At 40.7% G+C, this 14,100-nt stretch overlaps 1 protein-coding gene across 5 annotated transcripts in view; it reads left to right on the top strand.

Annotated features, from left to right (window-relative positions):
* Nucleotides 1-9,698: 9,698 nt before the first annotated feature.
* The window catches only part of mtmr3 (myotubularin related protein 3), a 57,011-nt gene continuing 52,609 nt past the window's right edge, over nt 9,699-14,100 (top strand). For all 5 annotated transcript variants that reach the window (XM_061907003.1, XM_061907002.1, XM_061907001.1 and 2 more), the window contains exon 1: nt 9,699-9,877. The gene's annotated coding sequence lies outside the window, so the exon portion shown is untranslated. The remainder of the gene's footprint in view (nt 9,878-14,100) is intronic.

The following is a 14,100-nucleotide window of genomic DNA, read 5'->3' as shown; positions in this document are numbered from 1 at the left end:
TGAGTCACTTGTGTTTTCTGTTCGTTTTGGCCTCCTTCGGTTCCTGTTTGTCCACCTCTGAGTTGGTTACCATAGTTACTGACAAAGATAGATCTCTACATAAATCCATATTTTAAAGTTATTTCTTTTGTTCCGGAGTGATATTTGAAATAGCTAGTGTCCTATCTGGTACTGTGTTTAGCTTTTACTGTAGACAACCTTGTAATTGGAATGCAGGATGGCTCCAGCTAAACAAGACAATAGATAAGGGTATTCGCTCTGTAGAGGAGGGGAGGGGGGCGAGTGTGGTAGTGGAGAAGACAGGGCTTCCGTAATGTGGTCAGATCAACTAGGGCGATGCAATTTGAATGTGTCGTGCATAGAGTTGGTCTCCCAAAGCTTTGGATTAAACTATCAAAATAAACTACTCTGTCTGGGATTCATTTAAAACCAGTTTATGTGTCATCTAACGAACCTGGGGGGGGGGGGGGGGGGGACTCGCAGAAGATCTGGTCAGAACACAACAATACTTATTATTTTCACCTGCCACTTGTTCCGGAGGCGCACCTGTTTTGTAATCACTGACATTATTTAAGCCTGCCTTCTCCAGTCAGTCAGTCTGGCTTCTTAATTTGCAATACGCAACAGATGACGACTTTTGTTCCCGGCTCTGTACCTGCTAGTTTCCCCCGCTCGGCTCTTGTACTAAGTTCTGATTTATTTTTAAATAAATCATTTGTTCCTACCTTCATGCTGTGTCCGAAGCTCGTGTGCATTCCTGGGAGAACGAATTTTGCACCACGATGCGACCCGGTTGTTAAATTGAGAAGCCAGACTGACTGACTAGAAAAGGCAGGTTTAAATAATGTCAGTGATTACAAAACAGGTGCGCGTCCGGAACAAGCGGCAGGTGAAAATAATACGTAACTATGATAACCAACTCAGAGGTACACAAACAGGAACCGAATGAGTCTAAAACCAACAGAAAACACAAGTGACTCAAAAATCCAATCAGAATATGATCCGGGCAGCGGATCATAACAGACGTGCACAATCGAGTTTCAAATAATAATAATTGAAAAATATCAATGGCATATCAAATAAAATTGTAATAAAAATCGAATGCTTCTTTTCTATTTGCATCCTTGTGAGGTAAATATCAAAATAAACTTTTTTCCACAGGCTAATAAATTTGAAAATAAAACATTAATAAATAAATCAAACATTCGAGCCTTGAAGTATCAAGAGAAAGTGCATGAATAAAACGTTAATTATTGCTCAGTTTGCTACACTGATTTTCTTTAACACAGAATATGGAACAAGCAACGCTTCATAGTGCAAAATCAACTTTCAAAAAACATCAATGGTATATTAAATAACATTTAAATTAAAAATGTAAAGCCTCTTTTCTATTTGCAGCCTTCTGAGGTAAATATCAACATTAACTTTTTCCACAGGCTAATACATTTGGATAATAGAGTTGGGGGCAGGGCGGGGTTTGGTATATAGTAGCGTCCCGGAAGAGTTAGTGCTGCAAGGGATTCTGGGTAATTGTTATATTGTGTTACGGTGCGGCTGTCCTCCCAAAATGTGTTTGTCATTCTTGTTCTGTGTGGCTTCACATTCCGGCACATATTTGTAACAGTGTTAAAGTTGTTTATACGGCAGCCCTCAGTTTGACCTGTATGGCTGTTGACCAAGTATGCATTGCATTCACTTGTGTCTGTGTGCAAGTCGCATTTATTACGTGACTGGGCCAGCACGCCGTATGTATGGAGGAATAATGGACGTGACGACAGGTTGTGGAGAACGCTAAAGGCAGCGCCTTTAAGACACGCCCCCAATATTCTGGTCTGGGTGGAAATTGGGAGAATGGTTGCCCCCGGTGAGATTTTCGGAGTGGGGGGCACCAAACTTCGGGAGTCTCGCGGGAAATTCGGGCGGGTTGGCAAGTATGAGTTGCAGCGGCGGGCTAATGTTAAGTTGATATTTCCTCAAGGGCCAAATGAAATTACTCTGCCCTCGGGCCAGAGTTTGACACCCATGACATAGAGATAGATATATCATGCAATTCTTGGAAGACAACGTGCTGATTGGAATGAGATGTGACTGTATCGAGCTCGCCCACATTCTCTCAGGGTAGCCTTGCTTTCTTGAAGCTTTACTCCAAGCCGCGGTCGTCTTCTCGGGGGTGGTTTTTAATTTACTTTTATTTCACCTTTATTTAACCAGGTAAAATCCCATTGAGATCAAAGATCTCTTTTCCAAGGGAGACCTGGCCTAGAGGGCAGCAGCTAGGTTACATTAAAAACAGTAAACAACACATAAAACATCAAACTTACAACATTAAAACTTGCTCACATAACACAAGGTCGACTTTCAATCCTTTCACAGAAACTTTAAACTCATTTAATGTAACAAGGTTTTGACGTTGAAGATTCGATCGTAGGTTATTCCAAGCCTTTGGTGCTGAATACCTAAATGCGTTTTTGATCGATTCAGTTCTTACTTTGGGGACAACAACTTGCAGAACATTCATTGAACAAAGTGGTGGCGATGGTGTGGAAACGAGGGGAACGACTCGGATACAAAGGGACCAGTTGCAACCAACGTTCCCTTTAAGGCAGTGGTTCTCAACCTTTTTTCAGTCATGTACCCCCTGTGAACATTTTTTTTCAATTCAAGTACCCCTTAATCAGAGCAAAGCATTTTTGGTTGAAAAAAAGAGATAAAGAAGTAAAATACACCACTATGTCATCAGTTTCTGATTTATTAAATTGTATAACTCATTTGTAGTGGTCTTTCTTGAACTATTTGGGGAAAAAAAGATATAAAAATAACTAAAAACTTGTTGAAAAATGAACAAGTGATTCAATTATTAACAAACATTTCTACACAAAGAAGTAATCATCAACTTAAAGTGCCCTCTTTGGGGATTGTAATAGAGATCCATCTGGATTCACAAACTTAATTCTAAACATTTCTTCACAAAAAAAGAAATCTTTAATATCAATATTTATGGAACATGTCCACAAAAAATCTAGCTTTCAACACTGAATATTGCATTGTTGCATTTCTTTTCACAGTTTATGAACTTACATTCATATTTTGTTGAAGTATTATTCAATAAATATATTTATAAAGGTTTTTTGAATTGTTGCTATTTTTAGAATATTTTTGAAAAATTTCACGTACCCTTTGGCATACCTTCAAGTGCCCCCAGGGTTACACGTACCCCCATTTGAGAACCACTGCATTAAACGATGTAACAAGGTTTTCCAAAATAAATTAACTTAAGTTATGGGGAAAAAAATGCAAACATGGCACTGCCATATTTTTTATTGAAGTCACAAAGTGCATTCTTTTTTTTTTTAATATGCCTCAAAACAGCAGCTTGGAATTTGGGACATGCTCGGCGGGGTTGATATTGTATTGTTGATATTGTTGTATATTGTAGCGTTCCAGAAGAGTTAGTGCTGCAAGGGATTCTGGGTATTTGTTCTGTTGTGTTGATGTTGTGTTACGGAACTGTTTCTCAAATGGGGGTCCGCGTACCCCTTGGGGGTACTTGAAGGCATGCCAAGGGGTACGTGAGATTTGTTTTAAATATTCTAAAAATAGCAACAATTCAAAAATCCTTTATGAATATATTTATTGAATAATACTTCAACAAAATATGAATGTAAGTTCATAAACTGTGAAAAGAAATGCAACAATGCAATATTCAGTGTTGACAGGTAGATTTTTTTGTGGACATGTTCCATAAATATTGATGTTAAAGATTTATTTTTTTGTTGAGAAATGTTTAAAATTAAGTTCATGAATCCAGATGGATCTCTATTACAATCCCCAAAGAGGGCACTTTAAATTGATAATTACTTCTGTGTGTAGAATCTTTATTTATAATTGAATCACTTGTTTATTTTTCGACAACATTTTTGTTATTTTCATATGTTTTTTCCAAATAGTTCAACAAAGACCACTACAAATGAGCAATATTTTGCACTGTTATACAATTTAATGAATCGGAAACTGATGACATAGTGCTGTATTTTACTTCTTTATCTCTTTTTTTCCAACCAAAAATGCTTTTATTAGGGGGTACTTGAATTAAAAACATGTTCACAGGGGGTACATCACTGAAAAAAGGTTGAGAACCACTGGTTTAATTTATCCAGGGGGCATCACAGCAAAATTAGGCATAATAATGTGTTAATTCCACGACTGTATATATCGGAATCGGTTATTAAAAGTTGGACAATATCGGACATCTCTAGTAATTAGTGTATTAACAATATTTCTCAATATTGACTTAATTTTTTTAAGCGGCTGCACTCTGGACCCTCCCTGTTTTTGAGTAAAATGTTTTTTATTTTATTATTTTTTTATGGTGAAACATGGTGCGAGTGCTGCCAAAAAGAAATGTATTTCTTAAGAGCGTCAGATGTCATTGTTTTGCATGCAACTAATTAATTAGATGCCAAGGGATAGACTGTGTTTTTGTGTTGTCCTCGCATAGGAACATTTCAACAGCACTTAAATCTTTTTTTTTTTTTTTTTTTATTACGGTGACGTGACGTCTTCGCATGTTGCAGCTGATAGATTTGACTCACTCATTCATCATTAATCCACACAGTCATGACCCGAGTAACATGGCCGTCTTAGAAAGAAACTGTTGAAATCATGTTTTTGTGCCATATCATACGCCGCATCCTCCCAAGACTGAAGAGGGTTTGGGCCCGCGTGTTATTACTTAGAGCAAAGCTTTATGTAAAACTGAACCATTCAAGACATTGAAATCATTAGTCAGCATAAATGAAATGATTTATCCCTGTTGGGAACAAATGACAGTGGGGTTTTGTTCGAAGGTTCCGTGAAAGGCTATGAAGGTCAATATAATGGCTCTCACATCATGGCTACAACATGTTAAAAGGTGGATTTTTCTTGGAAAGTTGCATATGTACGCCATTGTTCAATACATCATTATTTAAGACATTGCTGTGTTTGTGTTCTTATTTCTCCTTAATGATTTCTGCAGAAAGTTTTATTTCAAACTGGTACAACATTTACCCACTCATGTTTTGGGATATGACTGACAAATTGATTATTGAACTGTTTATTTGGCTGTGTGCCTGAAATACAGGACTGTCTCGGAAAATGTTAATATTGTGATAAAGTCATTTATTTTCTGTAATGGAACTAAACACGTGTGACTGTCTTATGCCATCGTCGTGTGGGTTGAATGGACCAGCCAGGAAGGACATGCTTTCGAGCAGGTTTGACTCTTTTATTTTTTCAAATAAAGCTTGTCTTTAGTGCAGGTCGGATCGCTTTGCAGCTGCTCCTTTCCACTGATCGCTCACGGTCCGCTCTTTCAGCCGCCGTCGACGTTGTCCTCTCTGGCTCGCTCTTTGATCGCTCTTCATCTGCTTCTGCAGGCTTTCCAACTCCTTTTTCGATCTCTCCTCCTTCTCCCATTTTATACAGCAGGAGGAGATGAATTAATTGTGTGCCGGTGTGAGTGCCACGCACCTGATTAAGATTGTGGCGGCGTCGCTCCCAGCAAGCCCCGCCTCTCCGCTCCGCCTCCTTGCCGCCATCTTGGACAGGGCTACAGCGTGCTCTGCCCCGCCGGCGGCCTGTAGGCTCCGCCTCTCCACAACATGAATATGTCATACATTCTGGATTCATTACACACCAACTGAAATAGTGCAAGACTTTTATTATTTTAATATTGCTGATTATGGCATACAGCTTAAGAGAACTCAAAAATCCTATCTCAAAAAAGTACAATATTTCTTTAAACTAAGTAAAAAAAAAAAGATTTATAACAGCAATACAAAATCAAACATTTGAAAATGTAAATTTTCAACCATTGCTGATTGTGGGAAATTTCACACTGGATTTTAAGGACCTTGAAATTTGCTCCTCTCTAGCCTTGCTCTAGTGCCATGACTTCCAAATGAAATCCAAAACTTGCTTTTGTCTGAAAACAGGACTCTGGACCACTCTGCAACTGTCCAGTGCTTCTTTTCCATAGCCCAAGTCAGACGCTTCTTCCGTTGTCTTGAGTTCAGGAGTGGCTTGACCATGGGGATACGGCTATTGTAGCTGTATCTGTTAAAAAAGCTCTATGGAGATGATGATTTCATTTTCTAGCATGATCTGGTACCTGCCCAAAGTGCCAAAACCACCAGTAACTGGTGTACTGACCATGGCATTACTGTCTGCCAACTCCCATGGCCTGAACCCCTTAGAGAATGTGTGGGGTATTGTGAAGAAGAAGCTGAAAGACACCAGACCCAATTATGCAAATGACCTAAAGGCCGCTATTGAAGCATCCTGGGCATCCAAAACACCTCAGCAATGCCACAGACTGATTGCCTCTATTTCACGCCGCATTGATGCAGTAATCCGTGCAAAAGGATTCCCAACCAAGTACTGAGTGTATTAAAATACATTTTCAAATGTTTGATTGTTTTTTGCTGTTATAAATCTTTTTTTTTTTTTTTAACTTGGTCTGAGGAAATATAAAAACATTTTGAGATAGAATTTTTGAGTTTTCTTGAGCTATATTGGCCACTCTCCCAACTGCGCCACGTCGTCCACTTACCCGGGACGTGCCAAAGTTGGGAGAGTGGCTGTGCCAGCAATCTGAGGGTTACGGGTTCAATCCCCACCTTCTACCAACCTAGTCACGTCCGTTGTGTCCTTGGGCAAGACACTTCACCCTTGCTCCTGATGGGTCCTGGTGAGGGCCTTGCATGGCAGCTCCCGCCTGCATCATTTTTTTATTTTATTTTTTTTTCTTTGTCATGAAAAAGGGACGTTTTTGTCATGAAAAAGGGAGGTTTTTGTGGTTGGTGCACTAATTGTAAGTGTATATTGTGTTTTTTATGTTGATTTAATAAAAAAAAAAATATATATATATATTATTATTATTATTATTATTTTTATATAAAAATGAATAAACAGTGGTTGGGGACCAATGTTTTAAATGACATTTTTCTCTGAGATGATATTTCTGTGTACAATAAACAGATAAATACAGGGTATGCTATAGAAAAACTGGCAAATAAATGAAGTCAGCATAATCATATGTAGTTTAATAGTCTACTCACAATCTGATATGGTAATGCTTTTAAAAAATGTTTTTGTTAATCAATCCAACAAAACAATACACAATACCATAATAATGCAATCCCGTTCCAAAACCAAACCCGACCCAGCAACATTCAGATCAGCAATGGAGAGGACACACAAACATGACACAGAACAATCTAGAAGTAGTGAAACAAAAATGAATAATTGATTGAAACTTTTATTAGTAGATTGCACAGTACAGTACATATTCCGTACAATTGACCGCTAAATGGTAAAACCCGAATACGTTTTTCAACTTGTTTAAGTCGGGGTCCACGTTAATCAATTCATGGTACAAATACATACGATCAGCGTAAAACAGTCATCACACATATTAATCATCAGAGTATATACATTGAATTATTTACATTATTTGGGCTGATAATTCTAAAACCCCTTCTCACTCCGGCACTTACCAAAGGCATGCAGTAACAATTTGAGTGTGATGTAAGCTTGGACCTTAAATCCTACTGAATAGCTCTTAATCTTCTTCCCTTTATGCGATTTCAAATTACCGGTATTGAAATCAGCCTCCTCCATTTTGAAAATGATGACAGGGGAAGTGTCACGAGTTTGACCAGGCGGTAATACTAAGCATGTGCTGATTATTTTGCAAAGCGCGTTTGACCCGGGAGTAATTCAAGGCAGACGCATACTACATGCTAGCGGTCGGGAACCTTTTTGGCTGAGAGAGCCATGAAAGCCAAATATTTTCAAATGTATTTCCGTGAGAGCCATATAATATTTGTTTTAACACTGTATACAACTAAATGCGTGCATTTTTAAGTAAGATCAACATTTTTAGCGTATAATAATTATCTTATTCTTTTTGATAACCTTGTTATTCTGAAGCTAACCAATGATAAATAAAATAATTTTTACCATTAATGCGACTTCTTAAACAGGCAGGTAGAGAAACGGATGAATTAAAATTCCCAAGAAAGTTTTATATTTTGAACGTTATTTTTAACACTGTGATTACCAGCGGAATTATTCATTACTTTTCATGTTAAGCAATGTCAGTTAAGATTTATCTGAGAGCCAGATGCAGTCATCAAAAGAGCCACATCTGGCTCTAGAGCAGGGGTAGGGAACCTATGGCTCGCGAGCCAGAGTTGGCTCTTTTGATGACTGCATCTGGCTCTCGGATAAATCCAAGCTGACATTGCTTAACACGATAAGTAATGATTTATTCCACTTTTAATCACAGTGTTAATAATAACGTTCAAAATATAAAACATTTTCATGCTTTTATACGTTCAAGAAGTTGCGTTAATTGTAAGAAGTAATTTATTTATTGTTGGTTAGTGTGGGGCTTGCCCTCCTGGGGGTTCTTCAGACCACCAAGCACCGACATGAGAGCCTGTTTCAGGGTTACAGTATTTTATTTTTCAATGAGTCTCTCAATTGCTTTCCAGCAATTGTCTTTTTCTCTTTCGTTCTCGCTCGCGCTCTGGCACTAGCCCAGACCCCGTCTCTCCTCCTGTCTGCTGCTTATAACAGAGCGACAGGTGATTAGATAACAAGGCCCAGGTGGGCCATCTACGCACCTGTCGCTGATTTCGAAGCCGGTACTGGCACACCCTGCTTCGCTGCAGGCCCGCAGGCCACGCCCTTTCCACAGTTAGCTTCAGAATAACAATATTATTCCAAAGAATAAGAGACCTTTTATAAAATGCACGCGTTTATTTGTTTTCAGTGTTAAAAAAATATATTATATGGCTCTTACAGATATACATTTTAAAATATTTGGCTTTCTTGGCTCTTTCAGCCAAAAAGGTTCCCGACCCCTGCTCTAGAGCCATAGGTTCCCGAACCCCTGCTATATGCCCTGCGGCAATTCAAGTGTTTTTTTCATCATTTACTCTCTACAAAAAACCTTTTGTAAAAGGAAAACATTTTTACGACGGAATGACAGACAGAAATACCCATTTTTATATATATACTGTATATATACAGTATATATATATATACATATATATATATATATATATATATATATCCATCCATCCATTTTCTACCGCTTATTCCCTTTTTTTGGGGTCGCGGGGGGCGCTGGCGCCTATCTCAGCTACAATCGGGCGGAAGGCGGCGTACACCCTGGACAAGTCGTCACCTCATCGCAGGGCCAACACAGATAGACAGACAACATTCACACTCACATTCACACACTAGGGCCAATTTAGTGTTGCCAATCAACCTATCCCCAGGTGCATGTCTTTATATATATATATATATATATATATATATTAAAGGTAAATTGAACAAATTGGCTATTTCTGGCAATTTATAAGTGTGTATCAAACTGGTAGCCCTTCGCATTAATCAGTACCCAAGAAGTAGCTCTTGGTTTCAAAAAGGTTGGTGACCCCTGATCTAAACTAAATGCAGTTTTTTCCTCCTATTTTGACAATTAGTATTATGGCGGTCGAGGCGCGCTCAGCATTGTTGACATGGGCTTGTACCACGTGGTGCACGAGCGCCAACTCCCCCCGCCCCCACCCACCCATGGCATCGCTTCGGCGTGATGACGTCATAAAAAGGACGTCGACTCGGGCTGGGAGACTTTTTTTTTTTTTTTTTTTTTGCTATAATGGCGACGACGGCCGAGTGCAGGGAAGGGACTCCGTGAAAGCTTGAAGCCTCCCGCTCGGACATGTCTGGCCGTCCTGCCCGGGTTCATTCGCCGCCGACCAAGTGCACGGGCCGCGGGTGATTCTGCGGCCTTTGAACGCCTCGTCCCCTCGCACGGCGGGTGAGTGTGCCGGCTGGCGGTGTTGTGTTGTGTTGTGACGGCAGGCCTGCTGCTGCGGGTCCGCCCTCCATCTTCATCTTCATCCGCACAACAATAACAACAACAACAGTGCGGAGCTGCGGTGCTGAAGTGGAGCCGAGTTGCTTACTAGCCCGTGGCCGTGTTAGGGAGCTCGAACCCCGGCTGACGACTTTAGCTTCTTATCCTTCACAAGTCGTCTTTATTGTGTTTTTTCTCAAGTTAGCATTAGCTTGCTAGCATGAGCGACATATTGCGGCCGTTGCTTTTTCTTCTTTTTTGACTTGTCTCCTTTTTGACTTTTCTCCTTTTTGCTACAAAAACGTAACGTCGGCGAGTAAAGACCGGGAGGAAAAGAGTAGTTAATGTTACGTAAGTTACTTGTTAACACAACCGACCAGCCATTAGCCGATTTCCTTCTTCATAGTTGTCAACCTCTCGTAGACTTACGTTGCACTGCAGTCTGCAAAAGGTTCATGTTTTGTTTATTTTATTTTATATTTCAGGCAATGACTTAAAAATATAATAATAAAAAAAGTACAACGTTGACAACACATTATAATAAAAATTAATATACATAGAGATGGGCAGCACGGTGCGAGAGGGGTTAGTGCGTCTGCCTCACAATACGAAGGTCCTGCAGTCCTGGGTTCAATCCCAGGCTCGGGATCTTTCCGTGTGATGTTTGCATGTTCTCTCCGTGAATGCGTGGGTTCCCTCCGGGTACTCCGGCTTCCTCCCACTTCCAAAGACATGCACCTGGGGATAGGTTGATTGGCAACACTAAATTGGCCCTGCAATGAGATGGCGATTTGTCCAGGGTGTACACCGCCTTCCGCCGGATTGTAGTTAAAATAGGCGCCAGCGACCCCAAAAGGGAATAAGCGGTAGAAAATGGATGGATGGACTTTTCTCCTTTTTGCTACAAAAACGTAACGTCGGCGGGCAAAAGAGTAGTTAATGTTACGTAAGTTACTTGTTAACGCAACTTGTTAACACAACCGACCAGCCATTAGCCGATTTCCTTCTTCATAGTTGTCAACCTCTCGTAGACTTACGTTGCACTGCAGTCTGCAAAAGGTTCATGTTTTGTTTATTTTATTTTATATTTCAGGCAATGACTTAAAAATATAATAATAAAAAAAGTACAACGTTGGCAACACATTATAATACAATTTAATATAAATAGAGATGGCAGCACGGTGCGACAGGGGTTAGTGCGTCTGGCTCACAATACGAAGGTACTGCAGTCCTGGGTTCAATCCCAGGCTCGGGATCTTTCCGTGTGATGTTTGCATGTTCTCCCCGTGAATGCGTGGGTTCCCTCCGGGTACTCCGGCTTCCTCCCACTTCCAAAGACATGCACCTGGAGATAGGTTGATTGGCAACACTAAATTGGCCCTGCGATGAGGTGGCGACTTGTCTAAGGTGTACACCGCCTTCTGCCGGATTGTAGCTGTGATAGGCGCCAGCGCCCCCCGCGACCCCAAAAGGGAATAAGCGGTACACAATGGATGGATGGATGGACTTTTCTCCTTTTTGCTACAAAAACGTAACATCGGCGAGTAAAGACAGGGTGGAAAAGAGTAGTTAATGTTACGTAAGTTACTTGTTAGCGCAACTTGTTAACACAACCCACCAGCCATTAGCCAATTTCCTTCTTCATAGTTGTCAACTCTCGTAGACTTACGTTGCACTGTATTCTGCAAAAATTTCATGTTTTTTTATTTTATTTTTTATTTCAGACAATGACTTAAAAATAATTTAAAAAAGTACAAAGTTGACAACACATTATAATAAAAATTAATATAGATAGAGATGGGCAGCACGGTGCTAGAGGGGTTAGTGCGTCTGCCTCACAATACGAAGGTCCTGCAGTCCTGGGTTCAATCCCAGGCTCGGGATCTTTCTGTGTGATGTTTGCATGTTCTTCCCGTGAATGCGTGGGTTCCCTCCGGGTACTCCGGCTTCCTCCCACTTCCAAAGACATGCACCTGGGGATAGGTTGATTGGCAACACTAAATTGGCCCTGCGACTTGTTCAGGGTGTACGCCGCCTTCCGCCGGATTGTAGCTAAAATAGGCGCCAGGACCCCAAAAGGGAATAAGCTGTAGAAAATGGATGGATGGATGGACTTTTCTCCTTTTTGCTACAAAAACGTCACGTCGGCGAGCAATAGAGTAGTTAATGTTACGTAAGTTACTTGTTAACTCAACTTGTTAACACAACCGACCAGCCATTAGCCGATTTCCTCCTTCATAGTTTTCAACCTCTCGTAGACTTACGTTGCACTGTATTCTGCAAAAATTTCATGTTTTTTTTATTTTATTTTTTATTTCAGACAATGACTTAAAAAATAATTTAAAAAGTACAAAGTTGACAACACATTATAATAAAAATTAATATAGATAGAGATGGGCAGCACGGTGCTAGAGGGGTTAGTGCGTCTGCCTCACAATACGAAGGTACTGCAGTCCTGGGTTCAATCCCAGGCTCGGGATCTTTCCGTGTGATGTTTGCATGTTCTCCCCGTGAATGCGTGGGTTCCCTCCGGGTATTCCGGCTTCCTCCCACTTCCAAAGACATGCACCTGGAGATAGGTTGATTGGCAACACTAAATTGGTCCTGCGATGAGGTGGCGACTTGTTCAGGGTGTACGCCGCCTTCCGCCGGATTGTAGCTAAAATAGGCGCCAGCGACCCCAAAAGGGAATAAGCGGTAGAAAATGGATGGATGGACTTTTCTCCTTTTTGCTACAAAAACGTCACGTCGGCGAGCAATAGAGTAGTTAATGTTACGTAAGTTACTTGTTAACGCAACTTGTTAACACAACCGACCAGCCATTAGCCGATTTCCTTCTTCATAGTTGTCAACCTCTCGTAGACTTACGTTGCACTGCAGTCTGCAAAAGGTTCATGTTTTTTTATTTTATTTTATATTTCAGGCAATGACTTAAAAATATAATAATAAAAAAAGTACAATGTTGACAACACATTATAATACAATTTAATATAGATATAGATGGGCAGCACGGTGCGAGAGGGGTTAGTGCGTCTGCCTCACAATACGAAGGTCCTGCAGTCCTGGGTTCAATCCCAGGCTCGGGATCTTTCTGTGTGATGTTTGCATGTTCTCCCCGTGAATGCGTGGGTTCCCTCCGGGTACTCCGTCTTCCTCCCACTTCCAAAGACATGCACCTGGGGATAGGTTGATTGGCAACACTAAATTGGCCCTGCGATGAGGTGGCGACTTGTCCAGGGTGTACACCGCCTTCCGCCGGATTGTAGTTAAAATAGGCGCCAGCGACCCCAAAAGGGAATAAGCGGTAGGAAATGGATGGATGAATGGACTTTTCTCCTTTTTTCTACGAAAACGTAACGTCGGCGAGCAAAAGAGTAGTTAATGTTACGTAAGTTACTTGTTAGAGCAACTTGTTAACACAACCGACCAGCCATTAGCCAATTTCCTTCTTCGTAGTTGTCAACCTCTCGTAGACTTACGTTGCACTGCAGTCTGCAAAAGGTTCATGTTTTTTTATTTTATTTTATATTTCAGGCAATGACTTAAAAATAATAAAAAAAGCACAAAGTTGACAACACAATTATAATAAAAATTAATATAGATAGAGATGGGCAGCACGGTGCAAGAGGGGTTAGTGAAGGTCCTGCAGTCCTGGGTTCAATCCCAGGCTCGGGATCTTTCTGTGTGGAGTTTGCATGTTCTCCCCGTGAATGCGTGGGTTCCCTCCGGGTACTCCGGCTTCCTCCCACTTCCAAAGACATGCACCTGGGGATAGGTTGATTGGCAACACTAAATTGGCCCTGCGATTAGGTGGCGACTTGTCCAGGGTGTACACCGCCTTCCGCCGGATTGAAGCTAAAATAGGCGCCAGCGACCCCAAAAGGGAATAAGCGGTAGAAAATGGATGGATGGCTGGACTTTTCTCCTTTTTGCTACAAAAATGTAACGTCGACGAGCAAAAGAGTAGTTAATGTTACGTAAGTTACTTGTTAGCGCAACTTAGCCGATTTCTTTCTCCATAGTTGTCAACCTGTCATAGTCTTACGTTGCACTGCAGTCTGCAAAAGGTTCATGTTTTTTATTTGATTTTTTATTTCAGGCAATGACATAAAAATATAGTAATTTAAATAGAAGTACAAAGTTGACAGCACATTATAAGACAAATTAATATAGATAGAGATGAG

Source organism: Nerophis ophidion, linkage group LG07 (genome assembly GCF_033978795.1).
Source record: "Nerophis ophidion isolate RoL-2023_Sa linkage group LG07, RoL_Noph_v1.0, whole genome shotgun sequence".
Taxonomy (NCBI): Eukaryota; Metazoa; Chordata; class Actinopteri; order Syngnathiformes; family Syngnathidae; genus Nerophis; species Nerophis ophidion.
This window is presented reverse-complemented; position numbering and strand designations above follow the sequence as displayed.